We start from the raw sequence: 12,756 nt of genomic DNA, 5'->3' as shown, positions 1-12,756 counted from the left end.
TTTCATCTTGCGAGTAGACAGACAGCTCCCACAGTGTGTAGAGCAAATGCAATTCCTATGCCGCAGCCTGAACAACAGTTTGCTCTAAGCTATGAATTGAAACCGAAAATTTAGCAGTGCCAGAAGACCAGATGGAAAAGGTAGCCACCATCCAAGAACCACTAGACGAAATTGTTGGATCAAACAAGTACACATATGTCACGAGAGCCAGGGAACGGAGATTCAACATTCATAGTGTTTAATAAATTTATTCTCAAAGGACACAGGGGATGCGCTGAAAGTTTTTGACACAGGTTCCTTACATTGAAAGAACAAGCCAAGAATTTAGAATTTGGTGTGTGGTTGATCACTTCCGCACACGGCTGACATTGCTTGATGGAAGCGAGTACCTTGTCTTCGCCCGACTCTACGATGCGAAAGGGTAAGGGCTGCAGAATTTGCCTTACTTCACTGGAGTGAAGCAGACAAACCAAGGGACCAAATATCGAGATAAGAAGCAATAAAGAGCGAGAGTATCACGATATACAGATATCTGATCAGCTGTGAGCAAATCCAGCAGTCAAAGTGATATTAAGATATCTGAGCAGCCGTGAGCTTGTTCCAGCAATCAAGGCAGACCTTTGACTCACTTGATTAGAACGCTACCTTCAGTGGCCGAAATGTCAAATTACAAACAACAAATAGACGCGAGTATGACATTCTAAGGTACGTAAGACAGAAACTATCGAGAGTATCCACGACTGCAAACATTTAGACATTAGAGGACATCACAACCAATAGCGACGGAAATGCGAATATTCTGACATCAGACATTTTTAACAGCCTGAACACTTTGAAACAATTAGAATCGTGTCTTTCTACTCTCAATGAGGGTTGACATCTTGTTTTTGGTCGTTGATGAACAATACAGTGGAGTTAGGAGACTCGTAAAAACTTTTTTGAAAACCAAAGACAAAAAAATGAGAATACCAATGAAACCCTTAAGGTTTGTAGACATTTCGAAACATAGAAAGGTGACAGTGGACTCAGGAAAACATAGTGATGATCAGAAAATAGTGTTTGGAGAATTTATACGCTGAAACATCTTTCACTGAACAAAGAAACAAGAAGAACGCTATGAAGGAAACATGAATCAAGCACTGCTACAATGAATATCAATTTTAAGTTAGAGAAACTGAACACTTGAGCGTTGAGATAAAATTAAAACACTTGAGATTAGAGCCACAAAAAAAGCAATTCGAACAATAAACTCAGTACTCAACAATAAAGTCGCCGAAATTGTAGGAAAATGATAAACCGGGCTTGCCAAAAAATTGACTCCTTAGACCCTCCTTGCCATGTGATAGATGTTCCGAAAATTAAATTTGCCTACTAGAGCTCTGTAACTAGCGGTTTAAATGGGGCTTAAAGTTTTTGACCTAGCTGAGGTAAGCTCAAGTATGGAAACACAGCTCCCCTGCACCCCTAATTTATATGTTCCGCCAAAAGTAAATAGTCGACAACCTGACTTCGAAGTCATTTCTCGGGATCCAGTGGACACAGGTAGCCATATCATTGAGATGGACCAAACTCAGCGGTTGGAACGGAAGTTATCAGATTTAAGGTCTTAGACACCACATAGAAACCCGGAACAAAAACTCTTGTTAAAAAAATCCCTTCGGCGATTTCTTCTGGTGTTAACGGCGCTTTCGCGCAAAAATTATTTACGGAACGTAAAAAATGGGATCATTTAGTAGGTAGTAAAAGCACCCCGAATGATGAAATTTGATAGGTTGGAACCCAATAAAAACTCATGCAGAAAAAGGAAGACTGAACCTTGTTGACCACGGAGTGACCTTTATTTGAACTTTCCGCGCTTAGAAGCGAAATCGCATAAAACCACAAGGATTAACGACGCAAAATCCGAATCACAACCCACTGAAGAAGGAGTAAATCACCTTGCGTTTACTTGGTAAAAAAACCTTGCGATAGGAAGCTGAAGCTAAAGAACAGAACTCTTAGTTGCAATGTTGAAGAATGGATTGAATACGAGTGAAACTACTCAAACATTGGGTTCAGCTTAACCAGACAATTGGACTTTCCAAAGTAACTGAACTGGACCAAAAAGCCATTGCGGCGACCAGGACTAAATCATCTAAATTGGATGAAGAGATGGTTTGTTTAATTAGCTCCAGGTGGTGGCTTTTTGGCTGAATTAGAGACAAAATACGCTTCTCTGATAGCTAGAAGTTTGGGATTGAAATAGACAATAGATGAGAAGGTTAGAGGCTTGAAGTGATATAGCTATCCTTGAAAATAACCTTTCAGAAGCTGGAACAATAACGAGGTAAAAACTCTTTGGGGAGTTGTGTATTTAATTTTTGCTTGGATTAGGGATGAACCTTGTATTTGCACAACTCAGCTAGACTTACCTATTCTGAATTCAGCTTTTAGGATCAGTCAGGTCAGATAAATCATTTGGTTAGGGTTTTGTGTAGGGCTAACCCAAATAAAATGCAGGACTTGTAGAGATTAACATAACTCAAAGTTTGAGAGAGAACAAAATCAAACAAGACTGCTCGTATCAGGGCAAAGCTTTGAATGTTCCGAGTGCCTTTTAATGTTTAAGGAGCGGTAATAACTTATGAAAATAAAATCTAAAACAATGAAATGAAAATTTATTTTCTGAAACTTTAAATTTTTTAATGAAAATCATCCGCCCACACGCCATATAAAGTACAAAACGATAGGTTTCGCTCCTTGTAACAAATAAATTATGGCAAAGAAGCTTCTTCCAACCAATTTGGAACAATTTCTAGAACGGATTAACTCTCCGCTTACGCGTTAATAGCGCGAAATATATCGCGCGTTAATTGTCCCAAATTGGCTAAAATGGCAATCTTTAAACCCCCACAACTTTACGAAAAATAATCACAGGTGAATTATCTTTTCAAATTCAAGCTCAGAACAACAATACCTTTTAAATGATACAGAAAAATTTCGTTAAAAAAGGCTAGTTAAAAAGTCCAAATTTGTCTGAAGAAAATAAACCCACCCCGAGCACAAATATTCCGTTACTTTCGTATTTCAAATATTCAATTATTTTAATCAAACATCAGTTTATTGCAGTCTGTTAGAAAAAAGTTGTGGTTAAAATAACCATTTTGGATGCTCTCATTGATTAAAAATTGAATTAATTTTTCATAACTACAGATGGATGGTATCATGGAAACTCTGTAAAACGTAGCACTGTAATTGAAAAAACTAATCAAACTGTACAATGTGATGACCGCAAATTAGACAGCCTGGAAGCAAAGCAATATCACCCAAAAACTCACACCTATTATAGGACATATAATTTGGTGGGGTGGGGGCTGAAGTGGGAACGAAACAAAAAGTATACTATCTGAATGCAAGTTACGTACTGAAGCAGTTGTAAAATCTTTGATTTATACAATATATACTAATATTGGCGCCAATGATATATACTAAAATTGAGGGGGGAGCACGAGCCAAGAAAACGAAATTTTTTTTTGGTCAAAATTATTCAAAAAGTGCCTAAACACGAAAACAGGGACTTTTTAGTGCTTTGAGAGCGCTTGAAAAAATTACCTAATTTGGTCGACCTAAAAAAAGATAGATAAAATCTTCAAAATTTTTTGAAAATCCGCCCCTCCTCTCGAGAAAATCCTAGATCCACCCCTGGTTCTAATTATACTTGATTTTTTTTCAATGAAAGTAAGAGAAAGAGATATCATTTCGATCCTTGCCTTTTTTTGTAAAAATATTTGTGCAGATTTAACTACATAACTCAGCTCAAAAGTGAAAAAAAATTAGTATGAGCTGTTCATGCTGTGTATGTTTTTTTTTCTACAAACAGACGCTTCTTTATTCAATCAACTTGTACTGAAATTTGAATTTGTTTTGATTTACTCCTGTAAATTTTAAAATTACCACCGAAGTTTTTGTACAAATTATTTTGCATTTTTTCCTGTTTTTCCATGTTTTGACTCAACGGGCTTCATCCTGTAATATGTCGGTTTTTTTTTTACTCTTAATAAGTGTCTTTCCTACTCTCAATGGGGTTGACATCTTGTTTGTGGTCGTTGATGAACGATACAGTGGGGTTAGGAGACTCGTAATAACGTTTTTGAAAACCAAAGACAAAAAAATGAGAATACCAATGAAACCCTTAAGGTTTGTAGACATTTCGAAACATAGAAAGGTGACAGTGGACTCAGGAAAACATAGTGATGATCAGAAAATAGTGTTTGGAGAATTTATACTCCGAAACATCTTTCACTGAACAAAGAAAAAAGAAGAACGCTATAAAGGAAACATGAATCAAGCACTGCCACAATGATTATCAATTTTAAGTTAGAAAAACTGAACACTTGAGCGTTGAGATAAAATTAAAACACTTGAGATTAGAGCCACAAAAAAAGCAATTCGAACAATAAACTCAGTACTCAACAATAAAGTCGCCGAAATTGTAGGAAAATGATAAACCGGGCTTGCCAAAAAATTGACTCCTCAGACCCTCCTTGCCATGTGATAGATGTTCCAAAAAATAAATTTGTGTACTAGAGCTCAGTAACTAACGGTTTAAATGGGGCTTAAAGTTTTCGACCTAGCTGAGGTAAGCTCAAGTATAGAAACGCAGCTCCCCTGCACCCCTAATTTATATGTTCCGCGCAAAGTAAATAGTCGACACCCTGACTTCGAAGTCATTTCTCGGGATCCAGTGGATGCAGGTAGCCATATCAAAAAGATGGACCAAATTCAGCGGTTGGAACGGAAGTTATCAGATTTATCGAATCCCAACCCACTGAAGAAGGAGTCAATCACCTTGCGTTTACTTGGTAAAAAAAACCTTGCGATAGGAAGCTGAAGCTAAAGAACATAACTCTTAGGTGCAATGTTGAAGAATGGATTGAATACGAGTGAAACTACTCAAACATTGGGTTCAGCTTAACCAGACAATTGGACTTATTCAATTATTTTATTTAAACATCAGTTAAATTCAGCCTGTTAGAAAAAAGTTGTGGTTAAAAGAACCATTTTGGATGCTCTCATTGATTAAAAACTGAATTCAATTTTCATAACTACAGATGGATGGTAAAACGTAGCGCTGTAATTGTAAAAACAAACCAAACTGTACACGCTGACGACCGCAAGTCAGACAGCCTGGAAGCGAAGCAATATCACCCCAACTCTACCCTATTTTAGAAACATAGAAAGGTGACAGTGGACTCAGGAAAACATAGTGACTCAGGAACTCAGGAACCATTTTGGATGCTCTCATTGATTAAAAACTGAATTCAATTTTCATAACTACAGATGGATGGTAAAACGTAGCGCTGTAATTGTAAAAACAAACCAAACTGTACACGCTGACGACCGCAAGTCAGACAGCCTGGAAGCGAAGCAATATCACCCCAACTCTACCCTATTTTAGAAACATAGAAAGGTGACAGTGGACTCAGGAAAACATAGTGATGATCAGAAAATAGTGTTTGGAGAATTTATACTCCGAAACATCTTTCACTGAACAAAGAAAAAAGAAGAACGCTATAAAGGAAACATGAATCAAGCACTGCCACAATGATTATCAATTTTAAGTTAGAAAAACTGAACACTTGAGCGTTGAGATAAAATTAAAACACTTGAGATTAGAGCCACAAAAAAAGCAATTCGAACAATAAACTCAGTACTCAACAATAAAGTCGCCGAAATTGTAGGAAAATGATAAACCGGGCTTGCCAAAAAATTGACTCCTCAGACCCTCCTTGCCATGTGATAGATGTTCCAAAAAATAAATTTGTGTACTAGAGCTCAGTAACTAACGGTTTAAATGGGGCTTAAAGTTTTCGACCTAGCTGAGGTAAGCTCAAGTATAGAAACGCAGCTCCCCTGCACCCCTAATTTATATGTTCCGCGCAAAGTAAATAGTCGACACCCTGACTTCGAAGTCATTTCTCGGGATCCAGTGGATGCAGGTAGCCATATCAAAAAGATGGACCAAATTCAGCGGTTGGAACGGAAGTTATCAGATTTATCGAATCCCAACCCACTGAAGAAGGAGTCAATCACCTTGCGTTTACTTGGTAAAAAAAACCTTGCGATAGGAAGCTGAAGCTAAAGAACATAACTCTTAGGTGCAATGTTGAAGAATGGATTGAATACGAGTGAAACTACTCAAACATTGGGTTCAGCTTAACCAGACAATTGGACTTATTCAATTATTTTATTTAAACATCAGTTAAATTCAGCCTGTTAGAAAAAAGTTGTGGTTAAAAGAACCATTTTGGATGCTCTCATTGATTAAAAACTGAATTCAATTTTCATAACTACAGATGGATGGTAAAACGTAGCGCTGTAATTGTAAAAACAAACCAAACTGTACACGCTGACGACCGCAAGTCAGACAGCCTGGAAGCGAAGCAATATCACCCCAACTCTACCCTATTTTAGGGCATATAATTTGGTGGGGTGGGGGCTGAAATGGGAACAAAACAAAAAGTATATTATCTGAATAATGCAAGTTACGTACTGAAGCAGTTGTAAAAACTTTGATTTATACAATATATACTAATATTGGCGCCAATGATATATACTAAAATTGAGTGGGGAGCACGAGCCAAAAAAACGCAATTTTTTTGGTCAAAATTGTTCAAAAAGTGCCTAAACACGAAAACAGGGACTTTTTAGTGCTTTGAGAGCGCTTGAAAAAATTACCTAATTTGGTCGACCTAAAAAAAGTCGAAAAAAAAATTTCAAAATTTTTTTGAAAATCCGCCCCCCCCCCCTCGAGAAAATTCTAGATCCACCCGTAGTTCTAATTATACTTGATTTGTTTTCAATGAAAGTAAGAGAAAGAGATATCATTTCGATCATTGCCTTTTTTTGTAAAAATATTTGTGCAAATTTAACTACATAAGTCAGCTCAAAAGTGAAAAAAAATTAGTATGAGCTGTTCATGTTGTGTATGTTTTTTTTTTCTACAAATAGACGCTTCTTTTTTCAATCAACTTGTACTGAAATTTGAATTTGTTTTGATATTCTCCTGTAAATTATAAAATTACCACCGAAGTTTTTGTACAAATTATTTTGCATTTTTTCCTGTTTTTCTATGTTTTGACTCAACGGGCTTCATCCTGTAATATCTCGGTTTTTTTTACTCTTAACACGTCATTGAAAAAACAAAAATGTATATTAATGCTTTTTCATTCGGAGGAAGGATTAACTTTTCAGATTCTAACTTTTTTTGGCTCCTTGTTAGTATATTCAATTTTGTCTGCTCTTTACAGCTGGACAAAATTTGCGTTCCTCAAACGAAAGTTTTTGTGATATAAGACACTAATTGTTTTTGGTTTCAATGATGATTTTTTGTATTTCCTAGCTTTCTGATTTTTTTTGGCTAGTTGTCATACCATTTTATTTCTCAAGTGGCTCGAAGCTCCATTTTGACTCTGTAAGTCTGAATCCAAGTGTTTTGAGGTTGAAAAATAGGGAATTATTTCAGTGGTTTGATGAAAATTTTTGATTTGCTTCACTTAGAGTGCAAAGCTTTGCTTAACTTACATTTGAAAAATAGCCCGTGCCATCATCACCCAATCGCGTCATCATCTTAACATACGATACACCATATCACTATCTACCATCCCTGTAAGTTTCAGCTCCCTAGGGTCACTGAGGGTCGAGAAATAGCCTCCAGAATTCTGGTGGGGGTTTATTTGTTTAGGGCGTAAATTGGGCCGGGGTAACCTTGGGGTTCCGAAACTTCAAACTTAAGCTTTCCTCACCTAGGGCTACCACATACGAAAAAATGAACTCAATCGGACCAATAACTAAGAATTTCCAGCGAGACCATTTGCATTTCCGGGAACCGTTATCACTCGGCCCGGGGGGTTGCGTGGGTCCAACTTTTTGCATGCCCGGGTCAAATCATCTCAAGTATCACTCCAATAAATTTCAAAAAGTCCGCCCCGGTAGGTCCCGAGTTGGGGTAGGGACTGTCCGGGGATATTCCACCACCCATTTTCACTAAGTGGGGGGATTATTTCCCCGCTGCTTGAGAAAATTCAAGTTTAATTCGATTAACTTAGCTACTTTATTATTTACCGGTCGATCATCAAGTTGCGTACTAAACATTCAATTTACCTTAATACATATTAATCAATTCTTGATAGTTACCATGGATTTTGAAACATATACCAAATTTTCTCAATACTTTCAAGACGATTCCAAAGGGAAGGATGATATTGTCCGCCCGCTTTACCGTAACCAACGGAAAAGTTTCCACTTAAAGATGAAGAAATTTTCCATTCTCGGTCGTACACTATGCCGAGACGGGAAAAATGTTCTACACGGACTTAACGTCACTCCCGTGCTACGGAACTTACACAAATCGGCATTAGACCACCAGGGAAACTGCTGTGAATTACATCGAGAAGCACTTTCGAGGTATTTTATTGAAGGAAACCTCCTAGTTAGTTGCCAAAATATCTACATCGAACGTATCGAGATTGCAGAAGCCAGGATGATTTTATCCGACAAAGTCCCCATGCGGCACTTAACGGCCAAGACACGCGAACGAATATGTCGAACGATTATGACGCCGGTGAAGAAAGCAAAGGGAAATCGTTCACATAAGCCTGGCGTCTCTGTCTTCATTGCCGGAAAAAACCCTATTGCCACCCAGGACTGCGATAGCGCCAACATTCGTTCGCACGAACCGATTACAATTGAAGGTACTTGTACTCTTTCTTCTCGTTTACTGGATTGCATACATTACCTTATTACCGGGAGAAAGGTACAGTCGTACCGCCTTCAATGGACCCTAGAGGATCGGCAATCGCGCGAACAAAAGCGGTTAGGCTCCTCCTATTACCCTTATCACGATCCCGGCAAAACGTTACTATCCCGGGGGTTCATCGATTCCGACATGCTTCTGCTCGCCGAAATGCTTAGGGTACATATATACGAGTACTGGACCGACCTAAGTCCCACCAAATAGAATTTCATCGCGGGGAATAAACACGGCCAAAACGGGGAGGAAGCTATCTACCTTTAATACTGGCTACAACTTGAGGGGGTCCATAAGGGGGAGGGACATGTAGCCATCATTACTGGGATGCGTCCAAAAATATCATAATTTTACCCAAAATTCACATTAGAATTCACCATTCATATTATTAACTATATCCACCTCATTTTCATCCTCTTATTTAATTTCCACCAATTTGGATATATATTATGCACATGCTTCGATTCGTTCAACTCTGACAAATATTTACTACAAATTTTTACTAGTTTATAGGACGTTCAATTTTGGGCTGTGCAAATCCTTCCAATCTGAATCATCGCTTACTTCAATTGCTGTAAAACGTGAGTAATCTTTCGGTATAAACTTTCAATAATTTGTTTTGAATATTTTGTAACCTGTATTTTTAGCCCCTCTTTTCACTTAACATTTTGTCCTATTTAGAATCAATTTCGAATCGAATATCAACATGCCCTACAAGCAAATTTGGGTCTTGAATTTCGAAGGGGTGTGGCCTAAGGCTGACCCCTTCTTCTGGTTCGAACGGCCGGAAAAAAAATGACTTCCCCCTTTCGGGTCCTCACGATTTGCACGGCGGCCTACCTAGGAGACGTCCGTGGGGACTTCGATGTGTTTCCACTGACGATTACATTCCTACGGAATAGGCAAGAGGAACTCACGTCGTTAAACCCAGGAAGCCCTGTCGCCCGGGAACTGATACGCCAGTTGAAGACATGGGCGAAAAACCTTGGTTCAGAACAAAAAGAATTAAAGGCCGACATTGGTGAGGTCAGGTCACTCGTTGACCTGGCCTCCGAATTTATCGATCTATTGATGTAAATATTACTCTCCAATATGTATATAATCGAATTGAATTTAAATATAAACTGCGTTTTCCGGCTATATGAGTTTAGGTACAATCACATATTCTACATATACACTCAATTGGTGATTCAACAAAATAGTTGATTTGCATCGACACAAAGACAGATTCCGGTTAGTCATATTTGGAGTGTTCCTAATGGAAAGGATTAGTTAGTTAGTTAGTTATTGGTGCGACCCGAAGTTAGATATCGGGTGAGATTATATGCGTGAGCGAATTGAACTATGGAGCTAGCGAGTTTGGATTACAGTCAAGCGAGGACCGACGAGCGATTGTATCTATGTAGTGATTGAACGAACGAGAGGCGAGCGTTTCTGTTGAAGCATCGTACTAATTAGTAAGCTCACCACTGGCCTTGTAAGCTACATTTATTTTTCTTGAATGTTTTGTTAAATACATATTCCTCACAAGCTTGACACCGGTGAAGAAAGCGAAGGGAAATTGTTCGCATAAGCCTGGCGTCCCTGTCTTCATTGCCGGAAAAAACCCTTTTGCCACCCAGGACTGCGATAGCGCCAACATTCGTACGCACGAACCGATTACAATTGAAGGTGCTTGTACTCTTACTTCTTGTTTACTGGATTGCATACATTACCTTAATACCGGGAGAAAGGAACAGTCGTACCGCCTGCAACGGACCTTAGAGGATCGGCAATCGAGCGAACGAAAGCGGTTAGGCTCTTATTATTACCCTTATCACGATGCCAACAAAACATTATTTTTCCGAGGAGTGATTGATTCCGACATGCACCTTCTCGCCGAAATGCTCGGAGTACATATATACGAGTACCGGACCGACCTAAGTCTCCCTAAGTGGAGTTACATCGCGGGGAATAAGCACGGAAAAAACGGATCGGAAGCCATCTACCTCCAGTACTGGATGCAACATCAGGGGGTCCATAAGGGGGAGGGGCACGTCGCCCTTATCACTGGGATTTGTCCAAAAACGTCAAAAAGTTATCCAAAATCCCCTTTTACTTTCACCTTTCATATTATTACATATATCCACCTCATTTTCATCTTCTTATTTAATTTCGACCAACTTGGGTATCCATTATGCACATGCTTCGAGTCGTTCAACTCATGCAAATCTTTACTACGAATATTTACCAGTTTATGGGACGTTCGAAATTGAGCTGTGCGGATCATTCTAATTTGAATCATCGCTACAATCAATTGCATCAAAACGTGAGCAAACTTCGGAATAATTTGTTCGGAATGATTTCTAACCTGTATTTTAGCCCATCTTTTCACTAACTTAGAAATAACCGTACTTGTCCTATTTAGACTCACGATCAATCTACCAATGTCCCGAAGCAAAATCGTCTGGAACCTTGACCTAGAGTAGGGGTTCTGCCCGGACTGCCCTTGCGTCTTCTGGGGCCGGTCCCAGAAGCCGGAGGAACTTCCACGCCAGGTGTCCCAAATCAAAGCCGCTGCCTACATGGGGAATACCAGGGGCGGTTATAGCGTGTCACCCATCTTCATCCGGTTCGTGGGAGAGGAAGAGCTCGACGAAATGACCCTATTCGCGGGGAGCCCGGTTGCGCGGGATTTGGCCAGCAAGCTGGGCGAGTTTGCAAAGAACTTGGGCCGTCGCCGCATGGTGTTAGCTGGAGATATCGGGGAGGCTTGCTCCCTCATAGAGCTGGTCTCGGAAAACTATGAGAGATTTCTATGAACTGAAAACTCCCCTAAAATTCTATAATTTTGATGTCGAACGATTTTAATAATTCAATCTATCGGTAAATTATTTTCCGGCTATGTAGTTTTAAGTAGAATTACCCATTCTACACACCACATAGAAACCCGGAACAAAAACTCTTGTTAAAAAAATCGCTTCAGCGACTTCTTCTGGTGTTAACGGCGTTTTCGCGCAAAAATTATTAACGGAACGTAAAAAATGGGATCATTTAATAAGTACTAAAAGCACCCCGGATGATGAAATTTGATAGGTTGGAACTCTTTCAAAAACTCATGCAGAATATGGAAGACTGAACCTTGTTGACCGCGGAGTGACCTCTATTTGAACTTTCCGCTCTTAGTCGCGAAATCGCATAAAAACACTAGGATTAACGAAGTTAAATCCGAATCCCAACCCACTGAAGGAGTCGATCACCCTGCGTTTACTTGGTAAAAACTTATGCGATAGGAAGCTGAAGCTAAAGAACATAACTCTTAGGTGCAATGTTGAAGAATGGATTGAATACGAGTGAAACTACTCAAACATTGGGTTCAACTCAACCAGACAATTGGACTTCCCAAAGTAACTGAGCTTTTGAGCAGTTTGAGCGGTTATTTTGACAATTACGCTCAAAATCTTGCTTCAAAACGAGCGGTTTAAGCGGTTTTTGAACGGTTTAACTTAAAAAACCGCTCAAAAACCGCGCAAGATTTGAGCGGTTTTTGAGTGGTTTATCTAGAAAAACCGCTTAAAAACCGTCCAAATCTTGCGCGGTTTTTGAGCGTTTTTTTTAGATAAACCGCTCAAAAACCGTTCAAATCTTGCGCGGTTTTTGAACTCATAGATATATAATCGCTCATAGATATATACAAAGATACGTACATACATCTATACACACATACATACATACATTCATACATACATACATACATACATACATACATACATACATACATACATACATACATACATACATACATACATACATACATACATACATACATACATAGATACAAACTAAATTACATTTAAACATGCATACATACATACATACATACAAACTGCATCTTAGCGTCACATTACCTTTCCAGGCCTTTTTGTTGGTTTTAATCGGTTTTCTTTATAAGACCGCTCAAAAACCGCTTAAAAACCGCTCAAATCATG

The 12,756-nt window shown here is 38.9% G+C and overlaps 1 protein-coding gene across 1 annotated transcript in view; it reads right to left on the bottom strand.

The window, feature by feature from the left end:
* The window catches only part of LOC134840114 (prefoldin subunit 2-like), a 463,905-nt gene extending 452,075 nt beyond the window's left edge, over positions 1–11,830 (bottom strand). Inside the window, exon 1 of the mRNA XM_063855806.1 lies at positions 11,820–11,830. The gene's annotated coding sequence lies outside the window, so the exon portion shown is untranslated. The remainder of the gene's footprint in view (positions 1–11,819) is intronic.
* Positions 11,831–12,756: the final 926 nt, after the last annotated feature.

The sequence above is a fragment of the Symsagittifera roscoffensis genome, chromosome 2, assembly GCF_963678635.1.
Source record: "Symsagittifera roscoffensis chromosome 2, txSymRosc1.1, whole genome shotgun sequence".
Classification (NCBI taxonomy): domain Eukaryota; kingdom Metazoa; phylum Xenacoelomorpha; order Acoela; family Convolutidae; genus Symsagittifera; species Symsagittifera roscoffensis.
This window is presented reverse-complemented; position numbering and strand designations above follow the sequence as displayed.